Source organism: Pieris brassicae, chromosome 9 (assembly GCF_905147105.1).
Source record: "Pieris brassicae chromosome 9, ilPieBrab1.1, whole genome shotgun sequence".
NCBI classification, from domain to species: domain Eukaryota; kingdom Metazoa; phylum Arthropoda; class Insecta; order Lepidoptera; family Pieridae; genus Pieris; species Pieris brassicae.
In genome coordinates, this window is record NC_059673.1 from 3,808,554 (window position 1) to 3,829,106 (window position 20,553).

General features: G+C 32.1%; 1 protein-coding gene across 8 annotated transcripts in view; it reads right to left on the reverse strand.

The window, feature by feature from the left end:
* Nucleotides 1-20,553, reverse strand: part of LOC123714140 — a 57,953-nt gene that overhangs the window by 15,808 nt on the left and 21,592 nt on the right. For 7 of the 8 annotated variants that reach the window (XM_045668299.1, XM_045668302.1, XM_045668301.1 and 4 more), the window contains one exon: nt 6,509-6,564. The gene's annotated coding sequence lies outside the window, so the exon portion shown is untranslated. Of the gene's footprint in view, nt 1-629; nt 917-6,508; nt 6,565-20,553 lie in introns of those variants that run through there. The other variant, XM_045668304.1, reaches the window with a different exon arrangement.

Here is a 20,553-nt window from a genome sequence, read left to right on the forward strand (position 1 = left end):
GGCTGAGAAGGGCGAGACTTTCCGCAGTTTGATAGTTTGATAATTGTTGGATTTGCATTCCCTAATTGCCTCAAAATCATATCATAAAATCTAATTAAAGACCAGAGGCTTATTGCAGATGGTTAAAAAATCAATTACAGCCTGAAGTAGAATTACAAAATTACAATTGATTTAATTCGATACTACATGACATCATCTCAGACAAAATGAATTGCAGCTGTCTACTAGAAAAATGTTCCATGTTACTTCCATATTTTCGCCAACCAGACTCGTAATCGTGTTTTGTTTCACGTTCCTCACATCACCACCAACTATGCAAACAGTTTTGTATCGTGCAGCCCGGACATACAACGACCACTATGTAAGCCATTGTTCAATATATCGCGAAATACGCTTAAATGGAGTATTATATTAAGAATATCCATAGCTAAACTCATATGCATCATGAGCACACCCCACATAGACATCCTCACTTTCACCATCACACAGTGTCAAAAACCTTAGTTAAATGTTTGAACTTTTTTGTATATATGTATTCCATCTTGGGCTTTATCTTTAGTATATTAATTGTCTTTTATATATTACCTGTAGGATATCAAAATAAATAAATAAGTAATAAGTATTCCAACCTTTGCTCCACTAATTTTTTCAAGTAAATAAACTCACACGTAGGATAATAGGGTGCTATTCTAAAGAAACCACGCAAAAGACTGGACGTGGAGCAAACAATATAAATAATTATCATCATTAATTCTCAGCCATGAGCATCACGAACCAATGTTAATTCGCTAATTACATTATAATGGTCACATGAATGTGGAAGAAACAATGGATTAGCAGAGGTTATTCGAGATAAGGAATGCGCTGGGAAACAGGTAGTATCGAAGGATTTTAGACCTAAAATTTAAGAAACAATTGAAATGTTTGAAAGGAAATTGTCAATTGTCAAAATTTGCAAAAATTTCATACATCATTATATTTCACAGGTTTTTCTAGGAAACTATTACATATTATTTATTAGTGACTACTAAACCAATTAAAACAATTATACATACAATGTATATAAATTCTGTAAGTACTGGTTTTAATAATTCAAATATTCATAATTTCAATAACCCGCCAAAACGCTTCGCTGTGCAAGATGGCGGCACACATGTAAATAAACATCATGTTAATTGTCATTTAGAATTTTAGAAGTATGCTACATCGTCTTTCAACTAATCTGTGTCACGTGACTGACTATTTTTTCTGACCGATTTTTAATAATGGACTTTTTTTTATGAAATAATAAAAAAGCTCCTTGAAGCTTTTTAAAGTGTTTTATGCAATAACACTTAATTATTCATACTGCCAAATAGCTATTTGATGACTGATCTAAGGAAGTTTATTAAGTCCCGTATCTCCCGAATACATTTCAGCGTTTCATTAATAATTGTTCTTTAAGGCAGGCTTTGGATCTTTGCTAAATTACGAAAGTAAGTATAAGACACTGGATTTCTCACGTTTATTTTCCTTAACATTACTGTGTCTATAAACAAACCAATCCAATCAGTCATCCGCGTTACGCTACACGCTCATTTGCCGAACCAAATTGTTCGTGCAGCGTGCGAGTGCAAACAGCGGAAAATTGCTCAACAGTAACGAAAATTTCTTGAAGGTCATAAATATAGTCAAGATATTGACGGTTTTTTGCCGTATTCATTTCCATTCTCATTTGGACTGGACAAGAATGAAGATGCTAGCACAAGTCCAAGAGCGAAGGCTAACGTGACGTAGACAAAGGATCTTGCCTGGAAGACATCGCTTGTTAGCGATAAGGCCCCTCGCGTCTTTCGTAATAGTTTAGCTATTTGTTTTTATTTGTACTGAAACGAATTTTAAATAAATAAAAAAATCTTGAGAGAGTTATTTATTGAAAAAGGCAAACAACGTGTTTTACTTACAAATTACTAACAAAATATATAATATAAAGTAATTGAAGGATAGTTTAATTTGTTCAAGCTATAATCGGATATCAAATATGTCAAAAAGAACAAAATATATTATTCATGTATGAAATTCATGAAATCAAATTATTATTTGAATGTAATAATAACATTAACAATAAAAGTCAATTATGCATCGGACTGTTTTAACAAGCAATCTCTTCCAGACAACCCTTATTAAATAAAACAGTACAAAAAAAAAACAAATTGTGATAAATATTGATAATACAAAATAATCAATAAAATATTGATGAAGACAAATAATAACTTATAAACTGAAAAAAAAGGAAATATTAAGGAACCTAACACACCATACGCAGATTCTAAGACGCACTCTCATGCACCCACGCACTCATGCACTCAGAAATGTTATGGAATTTAATTTTAAGTTTGTTATATAAAATATATAAATTTAATATATTTTTTTGCTTAGCGTTTTAACGCTTTGACTTGAGCTATGAGGACATTACACGCTTAATATCGTCTTATTTGGACGTAAATAGCGGAAAATTGCCGTCGCACAATGACTTTACGTCTCTCCCGTGATATGAACACGATAAAAACTAATTACAACTAATGTAAAATAAGTTCTAAAACCTTTTTAATAGTGCGGATTAAATGGCTTTTGTGATAACTGCATATGGCTTAGTATGAGATCCATTCCCAGGAAACAATAGAATTGTTATGAATTGGTTTTGATAAACCTAATTAAACAAACACAGAAATGTGTTTGAACCTATTTATTTAAAGTAATAATTTCTCTGAATAATTACATTATGTTTCTCAATTTTAATTGACCAAAGCCGCGAATGAGTTGAGTTAGCTGAAGAAATTAATTCATATAAATTAAAGATCAATTAACATTTATTTCCAACAAAACACACACACAGAAACACATAAAATAACAATAATCAAAAAGAAAAATAAATAAAAAATAATAATAATACAGAGATAACAATTTTTTAAAGAAAATGGTTTAATTGTGTAATGCGTGTGTGCTGTGGTTGTAATTGGCCCTGGCTCAGCATTATGCTGAGGAACAGAGTTGTTCCAGAGAGTTGGTCATTCTGCCACAGCAATTATTATTATTACGCCCGACAGTGAGATTGTCTATGAGTGGCAGTATCATTTAACATCAGGTGAGCCTCCTACCCCTTTAGCCCCTGTTATATGTTCTTTCTTAAGTAATATGAGAGGGGAAAGACATGATTATACAATGAAGATAATTTTCTAAATAAAATTATTAAATCTCAAATTTTCTTTATAATAAAACAATAGTGCTAGAACCTTCTTAGGTCAGGGCCTCAGATTTCTGTATATGATTCATTTGTTTTCAACGACCCCAGTTGTAAACCAAACCTATCTCTATATGCATAATAAACACTAAAAAATAACGTCAAAAATCAAGTTAAGTATTTGTAGGCGTCTCCAAAGTTTCGTAACCTACGACGTTCGCGAGCCCTCTGGCATTTAGTGTCCATGGGCTGCGATATCACTTAACATTGGATGAGCCTGCTGTCCGTATGGCCCCTGTTCTAGAAAAAATTGGGTGACATACAAATTAAAAATACATGAAGTTACAGAATACCGTTATATATCAATTACGTATGTCCTCGTTATTTTTCCATAATTAAGCAATTAAATTAAATTTATTATCAATGATAATAAATGAAAGTAATCTGATATACTTATACCATAACAACGTAATTATGCAAAGTAAAAAGTATCAATCAGTGAAAGTGATGTGGAAATCGCAAAACTTTCGCTGTTATGTTTTAGAAAACGGTAAGACACGGCTGGACACGGAATCATCACAATCCACAACTTGGGTAACGGACCAAAACTATAACTATAGTCTAAGAGATAACCTTTGCACAAGGTCAATCTAAATAATATTTCTTTCGGGCCACAAAATCTAAACATTAATTAGTTAGGCATTTGGTAAGTTCGATATGAGCCATAGGCAAAAAGCTAGCTACAGTTTAGAAGATTGCTGATACCGAAAAGCAAAAAGAGAAGGAGAAATGATTTTAATGTTCTGTAAAATTGCAGATACAAATGGATTATTATGACTATTTGAAATTGATGAAAAATATATATCTCAGTTTGTTTAGACACTACGACAAATCTTGTTTTGAAAGGGCAGAGCAAGTTCTACTCCTTCATGAAGTCACACATATGTGACATGATAGACTTCTTGAAGGAGTAGAACTTCGAGAAAGCTTATAAACTTTATTATGCCTTTGATTGGTTGTATTATATTTTTATTTTATGATTAAAAATTAAAACAAGTTCATTCATTTTCGTTCTGATTTGAAAAAAGGCTCTAATTAGTAAAATATATAGTTTTGTCTTTTGTTAACATAGCTTTTCCACATTGAAAGAAAACACTTTTTAACCGGATTGAAGCTATGTATTATTATAATACTTATAATTATTAGTAATTAGTCACCGTGACCACGCACGCTGTAAAGCACACCAAACGTCGGAAAATTTTAAATTTAAAATTATGTAAAATAATTATAAGTTTATAATAATACATAGTTTCAATCCGGTTAAATAGTGTTATCTTTCAAAAGCATAAAATATTTTTTTTAATAATTATTGAAAGTCTGATTTATGATTAATAATAAAAATGATAAAAAAATTGCCCGATTTTAAGTTTCACACACAATCTTTAATAAAAGTTGATTATTTAATTGCTTCTAATTCCTCGTCAACTACGTATTATCTACCCACCTGGCTAGATGTATTTACCCTGGCTCTCTAAAAAGTGATAAAACACGGTTAAAGGGGCGCTACGTGAATAGACACAGAAACGGGGCAAAAGTCATAATATATATGTTTAATGGACTTTTCTCCTTAGCCGTCTCCTCAATAGACGTAAAATCCTTCATTATAGAACTGCTCATACATAATAAGCTTTTCTTTCAATGTGATTTATTATTTAGTTAATTCGTAGACATATATTTTAATGCTTTAAAAAATATTTTTAGCTCTCAAACTTTGAACTGGCGTTACGGTTTGATTGTTGCAATCAGCGAAACTTTTGTTTCCGTGTGTGGATCGAACCCAATGAATTTTAAAGTAATATTGTTAACACTTTACATACGGCTAACTTCAAACTGTTTAAATAATTTAAACACTAAATGTGTATAACTTTGATGTGTGTGTACGTAAAAGTTTTTGCATTATGTATATATACATATATGTATTAGGAAATTTATAAATACTTTTTTATATATAATTGAAACAAAACGGAAAAATTTAAATTTACATAAAATAATTATAAGTTTATAATAATAGAAATAGCTTTAATCCGGTAAAAATATTGTTTTCTTTCAATGTGTAAAAGCTATGTTAACCAAAGACAATACTATATATATAATTCTTCAGAACGGGAGCAATATCCGAACATATTCCATTAGTCACTGAGCTTTCATTTTGTATTCTCTTTATGCATCATCATTTAAGAAGCCTTTGAAGGGTTAAGTCAACGGTAATCTTCATGTATCATACAGAGCTCTCGACAAAGGAAAAGCAGTTTCTAGACTTAATACGGGATAAAGGGGATCTTGAGACTCTATAACATCCTCCCTTTATAATTTCATATCTCCTTTCTCCTTAGATTCAACCTTTTGAACACATCACATTTATAATGTTCGTTTGAATAACTAATATTATATAAACGTTTTATATTTTATATAATTTAAAACAATTTCTTTTACGTACTAATGAAATCAGCGACTCGAATACTTAAAGCAGTTAGATATTGGTCCTTCAAGAAAAGAGAGTACTTATACTTAAAAGACCGGCAACGCACTTGCGAGCCCTCTGGAATTGAGAATGCCCATAGGCGGTGGTATTACTTAACATTTTCCTGGAAGTTTGCCCCCTGTTATATCAAATGTATTGAACCATATTACAACAATTAAAATAATATAAATCAAATGATGTGTTCGTAACTATTTAAAAAAGAACAAATTCCTTTCACGTCAGGTTAATAAGCTAGCATAAACAATGTTTTGCCTGAACCGCATTTCACGCTGCTCGCAGCTTGGGTTCACTGACACCAAGTTGAAAATAGGCTCATATAAAAGCTATTGAGATCTTTGTAAGCGTGATTATTCCTTTCTCGAAATTATGGCTAGCTTGGTTGCACTAGAATTAAATGTCTTTAAATAAATATTACCCCATAAATTAAGTTATATGACGCGAAATTCTCAATTTTACCTAGTATTCATTCAATTTATGTTATTATTAAGTAAAGATGTTGCAACTAGATTTTATATTGGTTTTCAGTGAAATACTTTATGTAAATGTACACTACTTTTCTACCTTTTTAAAATTAATTTACATAACCTGGATACGAGTCCTTTCGCCAAAATCGTCCAAATTTTCCCTAACCGATTTGGATCAACTTTTTTTTGAACTCATGCTCGTGTCAATAATAAAAGGTTTAATAGTATGTTTTGGCGTTGAATATAATTAATATCTGGTTATTTTAATAAAAGTATACATACTTGGAGAAACCGCAACGCCGATGCGTTCTGAGTCAAAAATCCACAGATTCTTGTATCTGAAAAGTAAAAATAAAATGAATGCCAAACTAATGTTAAATTCTAATAACCGCTCACAAAGGAAAAACGAAACCATATTGAACTTTTGTCCAAATTTACATTACATATTTAGTTCGTTTTAGATACTAAAACGAACGTCAAAGACCTATAGCTAATATTATAAAGTGGAAAGATTTTGTTGTATGATTGTAACGAATGATAATGCTATATTACTCCCTAGTGGCGTAGGCTATATACATCCAAAAAAATGTTCAGCCGTGCGAAATAGAGACAAATTGATTTAGAGTTTTTGTAGAGAAATTTTCATTGTCAAATACTGAATTTTGCAACTAAGATCGCTTGGCTAAGATTATGTTTTGCCTCTCTCTGACGAAGGCTGTCCTGGTTAACTATTGAAGAGTGCTGAAAGAGAAACAACATTGTCACGATTTTCAAATGTAATGTGTGTAGTATCTAAAGAATATTTTGAAAAATTACAATGTTGCCAACCTCAGGTAATGTTGTATGAAGATAAAAAGTTGTTATCATCAGACGTAACGCTGTTTTTGACGTCCCGTGATTCTAATAACGCATTTATTCATGTTTCAATGATTTATGTAAAAATGACTACAAACCCGAAAAAATATTTTTCTGTTAAGATTTATATAATACCCGCATTGTTAGCAGGAAACAATTCTCAACGGAAAAGGTGAATAAAGAGCATGTTATAAGTACGTTCAGGTCAACCTCACACTTGAGTCATCGAGCGCAGACAGCGAACTGAGTCACCATAACCATATCAGGAAAATCCGTGAGATCATATCAACAAGTGCTTCTATTGAGAAAGTAGTCCAGCAAAGATACCGTAAAATCAGTAGCTTTATCATGTCTTTTTTAATTCGTGTATTGAGACCCATTCATGTATATTAAAATTAGCTTTAAAATTTTTTAGATTAGGTATTATACAATTTTCATTTGGCGTTTTATTTTTATTAATTTAATCATGCACTTTTTTTTAAGACCAAACGGACGCTGAATGCCAAAAGGCTGGCGAGTGGTTGCTGGACTTTTAAGCACTCACGCTCTTCTTGTAATTTATTAGTAATTCTTTATTATTATTCTTTACTAGGGTTGTCTAGAAGAGATATTTTTAGCGAAATATCCGCCCTTTGCATATCTGTACTTTTAAGTGAAGTGTTAATAAATGACTTCAAAATATATGAAAAATCTCAGAGGGTTCCTGGTTATGTGCAAAAGAGTTCAACCTTTACAAGATATTGTAAGTAGCAGAATTCCTATGTGTACCTACTGTCATATAAATATAGTGAGCCCATTCACTGTTAATGCGGTAGATTCGTTTAGCACAGAGGCAACATATATCATATATATAATATGATATGTCAAGTTCAAGTAAATTTATCGAGTTAAGGTCGATCATAATTCAATTACATACTTATCGAGTATTTTCTAGTAAGCGTCCAGAGGTTGAAGGCTATATGCCTTTATCAGTGCATAGATATATATGTATTGTAATATGGGTGTATTGATTTAAATTTCGCCTGAAATTTAAATCAATACATATAACATAAAATCCCGTTCAACAAACCTAAATCAAACAGATATTATCAGACGTTGAATTTCAATATATTTTAGATAAAATAATTGCAAAATTTTAATTGTTTGATTGAAATTATATAAATAAAAATAACTAGCAAAATATGTTGCTAAGCGCAAAACTCGAAGACGGGTTTTCATTCCGGAATAGCGAACACACTCTTATGGGGTAGCACAGCAAAATGTTCCTTATGTTGGTACATAGATATTAAAAAGGTATAGCCCAAGTAAAATAATCATAAGGCGAAACAAATCATGAAGCAGCAGCAGCAACTAGCTGCTTTTAAAGTAGTAATCAGTTCAAGTATTTATTAGTAGGAATTATAGAAATATACAAAAATACAAGTCCTTCGGCGTCGAGGCAGTTCAACTTCTTAAAGTCACTTAGCGATTTGCAAGCTCAGCAAAGTTTTTATTCGAGTTCAAAACTTCTAAAACGCCTTTATTGTCGTTTTTCTCAACAATACTTTAGAACGAATTTCAGACTTTGAAATGTTTGAGTGGTATCTCGTTATTAAATTACTACTACCTACTACCCCAGTTTCGCATACAATTTTAAATTAAAGTTTTATTAGGACAAGGAAAGGACCTTGTGGCTGTGTGTTACATTACTATACTATATATTGTATAATAAGCGGTCTTCTTGAATGAATTTATTTTCCTTGAGATGGCATTTTATTGCTGTAGATTGGCGGCGGTTCCTTCGACAGTTACTTGGCGGATGTGATGTCAACCAGCAACCAGTCGTTGTCTCGTCTTGAATTTTGCCCATCATGAGCTGCAACAAGCTGTATCGCCAATTTCGCAAATAAGAATTCATCACTTGTTGGCTCAGCTGATGCAAAGCATGCTTCCGTAGCACCATGTCATCCAACTAGTCTATATTTTTGTAATTCCTAGGTCACGTATTTAATATACAAAATAAGCAATAGCCAAGATAAGCGATAATATACAGGCATTGTCCAACATTATATTTCCATTTGTGTTTATTAAGTAAATAGCCGATCATTATATTTCTTTTAAAGACCTTGGGATTTGAAAGTAAATATCAATATATGCTCAATGACACGCCCATCGATTATTGCTGCTATAACGTAGTAAATATGCTATTTATCATGAGAATGAGGAGTTACAAAGGACTCCCGTACGTGACTAACAAATTGGATTCCGACATATCAAAGTCAAAGGTCAAAGGCAAGGGCGGGATCTATTACCATTTAAAGATTACAGTTGTCAAGAAATTTTCGTGAAAATCGGTATTCAATACGTTTAAAGCTAATGATATAATACACCTTCTGTATGGAGACCTAACCGTTATACTCGAGATGCTGCTGATTCGAGAATAAATCCAATAGGCGAACAGTTGTAATTTGATACAGATACATTAGAGAACATAATCGTATGACATTGTACGTCATACAATATGTTTCGTAGGCTATTCCGTCTCGCACGACAGGGTTACAACAATGAACACACACCGACATTCAAGCGATTTCCACCTCTATTACAATAAAGGTTGTTGATCACACTGGTTGGGATCTGTCATCAGGGTGCGGTGTGCATGACAGTTTAAGGTCGTCTATTGTGTAGTTTAATTGCGATATAAGAAAATTGGGAGCAGTTTTGAAACTACTACTAGAGTTTTAACTACTGCCATATATTTGATTTATTTATTAAATAAAAAGGAGAGCAACTGGCCGCCTTATCGCTCTTAGCGATCTCTTCTATTATAATACATTAGGTATGCAGATATGAACTCCGAAAATAATGTACTGAAGTCTGGTTATAGGGCAGGTTAGAACCTGAGATTTTAAAAAGCATTGTACTTAGAAATTGTGTGAGTTGCCAACATTGCATAGTACATCATTTAACACTGTCGAACATTAACAGTTTTATATGACAGAGTACACCACTTTTATGAATTTTTTCGAATGCCAATACTTTAAAAATACAAGATAGTACTCCCAGTAAAGGCAAGCACTAAAATGCGAAACTGCCCTTTTGAGCGTCCCTATTCTATATATTACTTTTCTGGAGTTAACCATTACATGTCCCGTGTAGTTATAATGACAATACAAGTTAATTAAATGTATGTATGGTCCAAGTATTTATTACAATACAAAAAATCTATCTACAGCTAAAAAATACGATGACTAACCCACTCACAAGCGGTTTTTGTAATAAAATCCACAAAAGGAAGGCCGATGACACTTAGAAATTATGATATTTAAACAGTTTGCTTGTCTAATATGGACACAATTGACTTCTATTAAGCAATATTATATCACTTGTTTATATATTTTGCGTCTACGTGGCCTTTTTTGTTTCAAACCTGGCGGATAGGACGAAGGTTTCTTTCAAGGAACCATATTGTATGACTAGGTGTTGATAATATATCAATCTATATAATTTATAACAAGCCTCTAAATCTTTTTGGAAACTACATACTAAGTACGTGACAGGAAGTGTATTTTTAAACACGAATATTTTTCTAAAATAACTAATTTTGCATCATTTGCAAATACAATAGATAAACATAACAATATCTGTGGCGCACCTTTGGGTCTGGGCCACATACTTATGTTTCTATTTCAGGATCATTTACTTTTTTTTATTAAAGCAACCTGCTGTGCCTGACACACGCCGTCGACATTTTCAGTCTAAGGCATGCCGGTTTACTCATACCGTACTAGTTTAAAATTCGCACATACAGAAAGTCGTTTGGGTGCGCCGGGGATCAAATCAACTAGACCAATCCTGCCGACCAGACCCGTAAACGTACTTTGTTTCACGTTCCTCACGTTACCACCAATTATGCAACGACCAATATTAAACCTTGACTTGTTTAGACTGTCGCGGAATACGCTTAAAATGAGTATTAAAAAATATTAATAGCGCTAAATCACCTGCATCATGAGCACACCCCACATACACACCATCACTCAACACACCCGAATTATCTAAATGTATAGAATAATAATGTATAGAGCTAAATGTATTTAATAATTTTCATTTATTTAATAATTTCCTAGATGACCTTTTTGTATATAAACTGTATATACTATACTAGCTGACTCGGCAAACTTCGTTTTGCCATGTATATTCTTTCCGGGAATTTTTTTTTAGTGTAATGGAAATAACGTATCTACTACAATAAAAATTGGGGTTGATCGTAGAGGGTTGACAATTAAGGGTTGTATGTATTTTTGTATGCTGTATCATAGAAAAATAAAAAATAAATCTATTTTTTTTTAATGTGGACCTCTTATACTTAGGGATTTGAAATATAGATAGTCGCTGATTCTCAGACTTACTGAATATGCATAAAAAATTTATAAGTATCGGTCGAGCCGTTTCGGAGGAGTATGGGAACGAACATTGTGACACGAGAATTTTATATATCCATCTTTAGCTCTCTCTAGTGTAATTTGATTTTTGTATAAAAAATTATGTTAGCTATAGGAATTACGAATTAAATCATCATTATTAAAATCTCTTTAGATTAACATTTTTGCTTAACTAAACTTATAAGTCTAACCAACTGTAAATCGGAGCAGTTCGATTCGAGTTGTACATACAAGTGTTTTAAATATAGATTTATTAGAAAAATTAAGGCTTCTGCTATCTTGTTAGGTAGTTATAGTTTCTCTAAACTTACACAATGTTTCTCTATCTACATTATTTTTGATTATCTGTCTTTAGTTGCCTGAAGATCGCGATCCGTCAAGCTTTTAAAATTATGTTTGTTAATAAGGCTTAAATATTTCTACAATCATTACAACACAGTGAGTTCAATTTGTATAATTTACCGCTCAGAAGTAATATGCTTTTTAACGTGAGAATTAACATAACAATTCCAAGCATTAAGTATACACATTTCCGCATTTTCGTTTCAAAAAATATATGAAAAACCTATTTTTCCAAACGATAGTCTTTCTAGCTTTAATTGGAATTCGAATACGATAGCTGCGTTTGAAAATTGTTTGGTAACAAATCAAAAGGAGTTTTCTGTATGTACAATATTTTTATCAAATACATATTTTGCCCTCTTTTTTATATAGAATGAACGAACAGGCGGGAGGTTCACCAAACGTTAAGTGGGCTCGCGAGTGCGTTGCCGGACTTCTAAGAATTGGTGTAAAGTAAATAGATCTTTTAACTAAGCTACAGAAAAAACGAAGGTTGCAACTTTTACTTGTTATCGTAATTGACACGAGGTGCGACTGACTCATATTTCAACCTTGAATCAAGTCATTTTGTCCAACAATTGGAAAGAATTTTAAACTTTACTGAATGCTGTAAGTACGAAGTTCATTACTTAAATTAATGTTTAAAGAAATTAATTTTCTCAGTACAAAAATTGTATTTTATTTACATGAGAAACATTATGTATATACTAGCGAGATACAAGTCCCAATTTCAGTCTAGTAGATTCACTCCGACATGTAATTTTAATGCCGTTTTGAATTTGTTAAACACGCTAATAATGCGAGTTTTATATGGTAATTGATTAAATAATTGCATACTCTCATACTTAATTGACCTCTTCAAGTAATTTTTGTTAAAAATTAACTCTATATATTCATAATTAGCCACTTGTATTCGTTAAATTAGCTTTGGTAACGTTGCATTCATTTAGTTGCTTCTTCTATTTGATCTGTAAAGCTTTTTACTTTTAAATAATACCGAGTTGATCGAATTTTGTACGCGAGCGAGCCTTGCCACCAGTATGTCAAAACCCAATATATTTTTGACGTACAGAAGTCATACGTAGCGTTTTTTCGTAAGCTGGACTCAGCGCCACGTTGGCTTCATCATATTTAAACACCAATTAACATGTATATGAGCAATCAACACTAGGAAGCTCGGTTCAAATCTTACCTCGACATAAGTTAAGAACCGGTTGACAATTGAACCTTAAATGACATACAGAGCGTGATCTAACGGCATTTTAGGAGCGCGTGAGCATGACATATATATCCATTGTAAAATACACCATAAAACAAACAGACACGATTACAATCCACAATAATATAGAATCGGTAATACTGTATGGGGTCACGGATCCGGCGATTCTATGACCTCCAGTAGAAAGATTGTTTCGTAGTGACTTTGTTAAAATATTTTCGGTGTTGAGTTACTTCCAACTGTTATGGTTTTTTTTAAACTAGCACGGAGGAAGGACATAGGTAACATAAAGCCTTATGAAAATGAATTGCTTTTAGTTTCACTTGTTGAAACGCGAGAATGACAGAATCAATGACCCATTTGTTGTTAAAATGTTAAAACATGTCATGGGAAGGTTAAAACGGTGGAAAACTTAAATAATAAGTAAATAAAAATACTAAAAAAATTAAGATTTAATTGGGCACCTGCTAGATAGTACCGGTGATCTCAGAGCTGGTGCTTTCATCACTCAATATCACACACAGCGAGGGAATGCTGCCAGCATTAAGTACACTGTCACAGGTACCAAAGTTTTTAAATATATTTAGTTTTCTATTTATCTAATTTTTATTATTATTACAATATAGGTTAATAATATTACTAAAAAAATACATTTGTAAATTAGTTTCTTTAATTAAGTATCAAACATGACATTACAGAAAAATGATTCTTTTCAAAGCACAAAAATATCAAGTTGGTTACGGCTAATATTCCATACCTTTGCCCGTACTATTTGCGATATGTAAAATGGTAATATAATAAACCAGGAGCCCTGCTCAAGTTATCCATACAAACATATCGTAACTATTTTATTTAACAATTACATGTTCCTTACTGTGAATAATTGTTCTGTGAATATTTATTATAACCAATTAAACATTTTTACATGGTGTTGAGCGTAACATTATCCTAATTTATAATATATATAATAATATTTAATATATATAATAATATATATTATTATATAGTTATAAAAGCTGCCAAGACTTATCATCTCAGCGTAAAGATAGTACGACAGACGAATAAGTACTTTAACACTTTGAACTTGATTAAGTTGTAAAGAAGATAAATGGTGCTAACACTAATAATGTTTTGTCTTTATCACTCTCGTGTAACGTTGTATTAATAAGTAAAGGAGACACTTTTATTTATAATTTGTGTTTGATTATAAGCTTTCGTCAGCAGCGTCACATCGATTTCGTGTATTAGCAACATTGTTAACGATCTTTTCACTAAACCGTTAAATTCATTATAGGTATGTAAACTTCAGTAAATTTACATACCTATAATGAATTTATTAATTATACACAAGCTTCCTGGAGTATCTCAGTATCCATATTAAATGTCAAACAATCAGTTATCGACAAACTCTGCTGAAACTAGTTTATAAGTAAGGATTAAATCTTCCTTATTACTATTTAAACTGTATTATCGTTAACAAACGTAACGAGAACCAACTTTATTAAATACGTGACACAACGGTAATTTACTTTAGCGTGTAGTGAACAAATAGATTCGCTGTTTAAATACTCTGAACATAGTGTAAGAATCGAATAACAATTAGGGAAAACAATCGACTCGAAACACATACACTTTTAAAAAATCTGGTTAAACATTCTAAATACCGATTGTCTCAGTATAAGTTATAAGCTTCAGAAGCTATAATGAAAAACTTAGCTATTACGTTTCTTTTTATATCCGAAGTGGAAATGCATTTGCGCAACCCCTGCCCCCAAAAGCTGCAGGGGTATGTTGGACTCGACACAAAACACCAAAATCTCCGCTATTCAGACACTGGGTGAGCAATAGACATATAATCCACCTCGAGTAGTTCCTACAAAGCCGCCTTACAGAGCTTCGGGGCGCTGTCGCCTTCTACCGGGACCTCAACGGCATATTACACTCAAAAACCTAGAATTCCATAACTCATCACTGCCGAACATTTTCTGGACAACACAAGGCAAAGCAAGGTTATTACCCACCATAGAACAAAAATTATGATTAAGCTATTAAGTATCAGGTTGCATTATGAAATACTAAGAATGTAATTTTTTTATTGAACAGGGGGCAAACTGGCAGCAGGCTCTTCTGATGTCCAATACTAGAGCCGTCCAAAGATATTCGCACTGCCAGAAGGCTTATGCCGGAGGAATCAGTACGCTCTCTTCTTGATGATACAAGTAGGTACAATTTATTTAGTCAACGTGTTTATATTACACACATTTATTATCTGCGGATGAAATCATTTTCAGATAAACTCTTTTATAACGCATAACAGAGGGACTTTTTGGTCACGTCGCAAAAGTTGAGGACAGAATAACAAGTGTTAAATATATTAAATTCGTCACAGATACATACAACTTTATCGACCTAAATAACGTGTAATATGGCTTTAAAGCACTTGCAACTTTCTCTCAAAATTGGCTTTAGAATATATCGCCTCATAGCAATGAGACACCCAGCTTTTAAATTGAATAATTGTTATTTAGTGCTGCAATGAGTCTTAATAGATATTTTATTTAAAAAAGGCATAGTTTATATGAATTTTTACATTACTATTTATATTTTAATACACTGTAAAAATACATTAGAGGTAGGCATTTCAAAACCATCTCCTAGACTATGTATCTCATCTCATACATATTTAGACTTAGTTCAACGCACTATGACTAAACTGAGAACAATTAAGAAGATTTATAGCGAAAGTCAACATTTCAGCAACAATAAACTGGGTTCAATGACAGTATTGGTGAAAGACCGCACTTGTAACTGACCGAAGTACAAATAGGTATAACTCATTTAAGAATTATTTACTCATTTTGTCCCTATCAATAAACATTATGTAAAATATAGGTTTGATTGTTTAAGGATATTCTACATCATAATATTATAAACGTGAAAATTTGTGCGGTCACTTGGCGCTGATTATTTAAACATTTATATATAATAAAACTTGACCATAATACAGCTCATACAGATTATACAATAATTAATTTATAAAAGCTTGCTAACGCACCGCACACATACAAAAGTAAAATACCATATCGAATGGGACAAGCACTTATACGCAAATATAAGGGAATAAAAAATATATCGATTCATAAATTATAATAATCTAAAAGAAAATTAATTTTTATAGTGTGAGGGCAGCCAATATGGATATCCAGATCTAGCTCGTTTATCAGAATACTCAATCTAGATAACGATGAGTTTTGGCCAAAACTTCTGACGGGAGGGACAAAAGCTATAATTAATTAATATCCTTTTCATTAGGAATTCTATAGCCTTACAGGATTCGCCAAAGAAGAGATTTATTGAATTCAAGGAAATAGTTTAGGTAGGTAGTCACAACTACCATGAATTTAAAACTGTTCCTGAGGTAATAAGGAGTATATGGATTGAATTGAGGAGTAATGCGATGGAAAGAGATGGATAATGCGAGCATTACGCCGCTGATTATGTGTAAATTATCTAAATAATCAAATTAAATAATCCATTTGAGAGCTACTCTGGCTTGCACAATATTATCTCGATTATGATATGATAAAAATTTATATTTTAATAGTCCTTAAAAAATTGGCGATGTCATATATAATTAATGTTACGAGCTAAAAATTGAATTGAAAACACGGTAAAATTTATTAACTTTTGTAGAAACAAAATAGCTCAAACTACTAATCGCTCCATAAGGCCACTGTACAACGGTTACCAATCTTTCATACTTCGTAGTTAGCCTTATTAAGTGAGAATTTCAAAAGTCTTACACAAACGTTTGAGCAAGCGATTGATTTAGTGAACTAATTACAACTTGTTTCCCAGGTGAATCGAACGGATTACCAACGGTTAAATTACGTCCATCCACGACCCAATTTCAATATCTTCAACACAGTTCTTAAGAACTTATAGCTTAGATCTATAAATTTGTTCATTATTCTATGTGATAATTGCTCTTTACTGAATTTTGTAAACTTTCGTAATGTTTGAAGAAAAGTGGCTCTGTTTTAGAGACTGTATATTCATTTATACTTTATTCCATACAAAAAGCTATCTCTGCCAGGCAATCCTAATATATATATATGTGTTCTTTATTACAAGATTAATTGACTTATTATTTACGGTTATATAGTCTTAACTGCTTATAGACATTCGATCAAGTATATTATACTGTATGGAAAATAGTTCGAGTTTTCAGGAACTGATATCGAACTCTTGTTTGTAGTTCCGTAACGAAGTAAGGTCAAATTTTATCCGTTATATACCTACAGCTGTTAGCAGCACCTATTAAATGTATCTTTTGTGACACTTTAAATATAAATGAGTATAAATTTTTTACTAATTGCTGTGAAACCACCATTACAGCCATTAATTAAAAATAAGAAATGATTAAAATGGAAATATTATTTCGGCCTTTGCTGTGAGAACTGAAAACACATTAGGAAAGCCAAACGTTTAACGCCTTCAAAGGAATGTTCCAGAAAAGGCGAATATAAATTATTTTGAAATAAAACTCGGTAACGGTAACGATGTTAGTAGGTTCAAGACTCCGCTTTTAGATTTGTACACATTGAATTACTTATAAGGTTCTATGTTTTCCTGTATACTTTTTCTGGGTTGTATTTGTTTCTCAAATACGACGTCGTCTAAAGCAGGATGTTCCGTAAATTGAATTGCTTGTTGTATTCTGTACAATTGGGGACTGTTTTGAAATCAAAAAAGCTTATTACCGTACTTGTAGTAGTAGTATATACTCAGTTTCTGAGACCTCAAGCACAGTTGAGAATACTTTTTTAATATAACAGATGTCTAAGGCTCGCCGGATATTAAGTGATGCTGCCCATGGACACTCACATTGCTCGCAAGTGCGTTGCCAAAAAATTGGTACATCCTTTTCTTAAAGGACCCTAGGTCGAATTGGTTCGGAAATATTTCAGTGGGCAGCTGGTACCACATAGCGGTGGTGCACGGCAAAAACTGCCTTAAGAAGCACTCATTTGTGTAACGACGGACATCGAGGTGATACGGGCCGTGTTCTTATTTCTGCCTTGCCATCCGATGAACTCAGCTGCAGGTATTAATCCGAATTACTCCTATTTTTTATTGAATTATTTTAGTGGTAGTAATGACTCCTCTGCACCATCCACACATCAGATTATTTCGGGTTAGGGTTTCTCCTAATAAAAAAGTTAAGTTAAGTATGCCGTTCCCCTATGACAATGGCAACTTGGCTTTGGTGGATTACATATAAATATATATTTGTATTTATATATACAAATAATAACCCTTTAACATAAAAATAATAATAAACCTTTTTATTTCCCGTTTTACAATAGTTGGTAGTTGCTACATTACAATTACCAAAAATATTGATCTTTGTTAGTAGGTTAACTTAGATTATGTTACTAATATATATATAAATATTTTATTTATTTATGAATTAACAGGAACCCCGGTTATATATATATATTTATATATCAAATACCAGCAGTGGTTTAATCATACAATCATTTAAGAAAATATTAATTTCTATGAACAAAGAGATATTTATAAAAGACTAATAGGAAATGTCAGGATATGAGTTTATAAGGATGAGGGGCGAAGCAATGTGTATGGGAAACACAGGGACAAGTATGAAAACATATGTCATCGTATTAAAAATTAAAAACTAAGCAAGCAGGAATTAGACTATATCATACAAGCTGCTAAATCGTTATAAATTAATTTTATATTTCATTGTCATAAACCAACATATAGTTTTTTCTTTGTTAATTTGTAAATATGTATTCTCGTACATGTTTCTATTTATAACATTCTTATTTTAGAGAACTTCCCGTTTACAAGCGCGAAATAAATTTTAATAAAATAGTACTCGGGTACAAGCTTTTGCGTTTACAAATAGGTTCTTTATTCAAAACGCGATATTTCATCATTCGACAGAAAATTACATCGAACTGTTGGAGTGAAAATTCCAATTAGTGTACCCTTTGTCAATCTCAAAGCTTCCTCAGCTAATTAATAGTGACCGATGACGCAAGAAATTAATTAAAATGACAATATTCATAAGAGTATAGCCCGTTTTATAAGAGCTTTGTGCCATATTTAGATTAGACATCATAATCAAATAGTTATAAAAATCATAATAAAGTCTTTTAATTCTTACTTATAAAACAAGAAGTTAGATTAAGTTAGTTTACCTTTACAATTATTAGCTTTGTTAGTAATTAAGTTTGTATCCTAAATTTAGTTATGTTAGTTTTTCCTTAACCTTACTATTAAACTATTATTCTTCATTCTGTAAGAACTCCTCTGTAGGTGAAGGCCTCCTCCAAAGATAGCCAGTCCTCTCTAGATTGGGCTACTTGAATCCAGTTGGAACCAGCTGTTTTTATAATGTCGACTTCCCACCTAGCCACAGGTCTACCTCTCTTTCTTTTTCCCTGTGGACCCGCCCATGTGGTCACCGTTTTCGTCCACCTCTTGTCACCTCCATTTTTTGTGACTGAGCGTGCTCTAATCCATCCCTTACCTTGGTTATGTTTCTGATTTTAGTGTGCCTTATTGTTTGAATCTTTCTAATGTTCAACATGCTCATATACAATCAAATAGTTATAAAATAAAACTTGAGTTGTGCTCCGTGGGGACCCAAAGAAGTGCGTGCGCGTGAAGAGCCGTCCTAATATATATTCCATATATTCGAGTTGTCATCATCATCATCAATGCATTCGAGTTGAGAAAAACAAATATACTATTGACGTTCACGAATAATTGACTATGATAAATATCGTGCTACAGTATCAATAAAGGAAATATGTATATAATATATATGTCCCTGGCATTTAAGACATTCGAATTTAAACTTTGTGTAACCTTTTTTCAAGACTAGAAGCATTTAAAGCTGATATTTTAACTTGTGACCGAAAATCAAAATCCTAGAGAACCTTATTCGGATTTCATTTGTCATCTGACTTGGTTTTCTTAAGTCAAAAACATTTGCCAATTATGGCTTATATTTTAAGACTGAAAATATTAACAACAATTTTTATACGTATGCATTGAGTTATTATTTAAATTGAATGATTCATATTGGAACGGATCTGAAAGTGTTGTATCCCATTGCAATTCATATTTGTATAAGAGCTTTTAAAAAACTAGATTTTTATATTAATGTAAGCGTAGGTTGCAACAATGAAAACAATAATAAATAAAATATTAACTGATTTTTTTATTATTTTCCCTTCGTTACATTTATACAAAAATAAATAACATAATACATAATTACAAGGGATGCAATAGGATTAATTGTCGGGCTCTAAATCTTATTTCGACTATGTATTTGCGTGTTGATCCCACGAGAATGTAAGTGCGTGCTCCTATTTCACCATGCCTCCTGCCGATAGAGGATCTTTGAAAATATTTGTTTTTAATTTATTTTATTATTATTTATTACTTAA